We start from the raw sequence: 3617 nt of genomic DNA, 5'->3' as shown, positions 1-3617 counted from the left end.
CTTGAAATATTTGACAAATTTGTTAATGAACTAAAAGAGAAGGAGCGCAAGCGTCAAGAGGATAAGGTACTTGAATTACTACAACCCTTATTCTTCTGCTACTTTCGGGTAGGGTAGTAGATGTGTGGATGTGATTGTGGTTGATTTTTTTTTTTCTTAAAGCCTAGACTCACTCTTTTTGAACCATAAGATTTTACGGAATTCTTTTTCAAGGCAAACTTATTGTGGCTGAAACTACGTTTGTGGGACTGCGTTCTAAGACTGGTTGGGCATTGATATTCTAGCCACTTCATGTGAATTTCATGCTGAACTAACATGTCAAACTGTGTAGTACACCCAAATCCAATTACAAGTTGGCCTTCCAAACAGGCACAAAGTTTTCTCTCGTAATTTCTCTTTTCACAACCTGTATGAGTATAAAATAATGAAGCTTTCATGTTCCCTTAGTTGTATTGAGTGTGTTAAGGCAATTTTGATTTACAAATACAATGATTTCAAAGATGTTTTCAAAGTTATTAAAGAGAATTAATATAGCTGATGGTGTGAGGAGATAATGTTAAAATATGTAAGATTTCGGGCTTGCTGTTGTGTGACAATATTGGTAAATATGAGGTATCAACAAGGAATATATTAGTTTAATATGATGGTTAAGACCTTTGGGTTTGGCGCTGTCTGCCACGCTCTGCTCCTTTCTTGAATCTTTTGGAAGTTCCAAATTCCCGTCATTCCTGAAAGAGGCATTTGTTGGCGAGTGTGGGAAGCCATTGTTCTTAACTAGTATCTAAAAAGAAAAACCAAAAAACTTTGTATTCAGTAAAGTTCACTGGCTCTGAATTTTCAAGTTTCAATCTGCAGGCAAGAAAAGATAAGGAAAGGAAGGAAAGAGAAAAGGAGGAAAAAAATAGAAGGGATAAAAGCAGGCAAGAGAGAGGAAGAACCAAGAAAGATGTACAGGCATCGACAAGGCTGAGACTTACAGTTTCGAGGAGATCAAAAGGTCAGGAAGTGACAGAGATAAGAAACACCGCAAGCGGCATACGAGTTCCTTTGATGACGACGCTGAAAATGAGAAAGATCATTCAAGAAGTTCTTACAGACATGACAGTGATCATAAGAAGATAAAACAGGTCTCTCATCACCACCATTGAAAACATCACAAGGCCAGACACATTGTTTCCGTTGGTAACTCTGAATTTTTCTAATGTATAGAGCTTTGATGTAATAGATGGACCGGCATGATGTGCCAGCATAAGAAACAAAAGTGAGATCGTCGGAGTGATTCTCATAGGGATGGTGACTATGAGGATCACTGGCAATTTGGTGAGGATGGAGAAGTTCAGTAGCTTTTTCTTCTAAATAATTTCTCAGATGCGCCTTTCATTGTGTACATAATGTAGCGCGATTTCCCCTCCCCTCAGCTCCCTAAAGAAAAATAAACAAACAGAAACAAAGTAGTTGCAATTCTGTCTTCAGTCTTTGATTTAAGCTATTTTATAAGCAGATGTTCTTGTAGCTTTTTTTTTTTTGCCCAGTGAAATCCCACAAGTGAGGTAGAAATACATGCCCTACTATGGCTGGTTCGCGACGAACACAAACACCTAAACCCTCAAAGCAAGACAATGCTCCCTACTTGACTAATCTTCCGCTCTAATACATGCCCTCCACATTAGTCTATCTAAGGTCACCTCCAATAATCTCTCCTCATTTTTTGGCCTACATCTTCACCTCCTCGTACCTACTATATCCAACCTAAGGCTCCTCCTGAGGTTTACTTCTTTTCCTTTTATCTCGTTGTTCGATAAGACCTATTGAGGCTAAAATTTGAAAGTCACCCCAATGTCCGTTTGACTTGTGTGTCCACTACACACTACCCAGTTTCCACGTAGGTCAATCTGAAAAGGAAAAAATGGGCACATATGTGGCCCCAGACAAAATTGAATAGTCTTGTGGTCTCAATTTATGAAATAATATTACTACTAAATACAAAAGTTTCTCGAAGGAAAGGAAGAAACCACCAAGGCTTTTTGAAAATTCAACCACAAAATTAAGAAAGAGAAAAAATATGAGGAGTTTCCAAGATAAGAGTGCCGATCGATTTATCATATATATGCTAAAATACTTTGTCCCCCAGCCATTTGTGCGTAAATGATTATAAAATTCAACAGAGTAGATAACGGGATAAATCGAACCGATAAAAATATTATTGGTTTATTGTTATTAGGTTAATGATTTTATAAAAAAAATTATTGGGTTATTGGTTCGGTTCAATTTTTCTTATTGGGTTATTGGGTAAACCGATAACCCAATAAAAATATATATATATGACTTATTATATATTTATATTTTATTTCTACAAATTAACAAACCTATTATTTCAATTATACAAACTCTTAATTTCTCCTAACAACATTTAGTTCAAACTTGAAGATTTTTATAAATTTAAACACTTCATGTAGGATTTTTGTTGCAACTAAGATTCATTTTTTACATGTTAGTTACTACTATTTTTATTTTATGAGTATTTTCTTATCGTTAAGGACTAAAAACCGAAAAAAAATATTTTATTGGTTTGGTTATTGGTTTAGCATATTTAAAAACCGAAAACCGATAAATCTAACGATAATATGTAAAACCCAACGGAACCGACCGATGCACTCCCCTAAACACAAACGCTTTAATTACTTGACAAATTGTATGAGATGCACACATTTTGCATGACAAATTGCGATACAAGACTTGCATATATATATTTATTTTAACTTTATATGATACTCTAAGTATTTATTTGTGCAACACTCAAAATTAAAATATATAAATATTTGCTGATGATGTCAAGTTGAAAACACATTTATGTATTATGTACTTCCTTTTTTGAACTATAGCTATAACATGTAGCATGAGTGAATGTACTCTAATTTTAAGTTGATGAATTCACCTAACATTACTACAATTAGTAGAGTAATGAGCAAAATTAAATTCATTGCTATTTATTTATATTTTAAAAAAGCAAGGTGGAGTCAGAGAGCAATTATCATAATTAAAGAGGAGCTAAAGATATAATTAAATTAGAAGCATGGAGTCTTTTGATAGAGTGTATTAAAAAATTAACAACAACAACAACAATAAATTCAGTGTATTTCCACATAGTGGGGTATGGAGAGGGTAAGATGTACGTAGTCCATATCACTACCTCCGGAGAAGTAGAAAGGCTGTTTCCGATAGACTCCCGGCTCAAGACAAGGAATAATAATCAAATCTATGATAAAGCATGGAATGTATTACATAAAAATTAATGCATGCATTAATTTAATGTGTATTAGTAATCCCTTGTTTGATATATATCTTTTTATCTTATGTATAACTAATGCAAAAATTAGTTATATACTCTATTGTGTATTGAGGTGTGTATTACTAATACCAAAAATTTTATGAGATTGGTAATGCAATGGATCTAATGCATGCATTAACAAGCTTAAAGTGGGGGTATTATGTAAAAAAAAAAATTATGTAATTCGTGTTATTTTTAATACATTGAATCAAATATTATATAAGAAACAACAACAACAACAACAACACCCAGTGTATTCCCACATAGTGGGGTCTGGGAAGGTTAGTGT

General features: G+C 33.8%; 1 protein-coding gene across 1 annotated transcript in view; it reads left to right on the top strand.

Annotated features, from left to right (window-relative positions):
• LOC107850263 overlaps positions 1 to 3617 on the top strand; it is a 66535-nt gene continuing 62918 nt past the window's right edge. Inside the window, exon 1 of the mRNA XM_047401387.1 lies at positions 1 to 66. The gene's annotated coding sequence lies outside the window, so the exon portion shown is untranslated. The remainder of the gene's footprint in view (positions 67 to 3617) is intronic.

The sequence above is a fragment of the Capsicum annuum genome, chromosome 12 (assembly GCF_002878395.1).
Source record: "Capsicum annuum cultivar UCD-10X-F1 chromosome 12, UCD10Xv1.1, whole genome shotgun sequence".
In the NCBI taxonomy this organism is placed as follows: domain Eukaryota; kingdom Viridiplantae; phylum Streptophyta; class Magnoliopsida; order Solanales; family Solanaceae; genus Capsicum; species Capsicum annuum.
The sequence above is the reverse complement of the archived record's forward strand: the minus strand, read 5'-3'. Positions and strand labels throughout refer to the sequence as shown.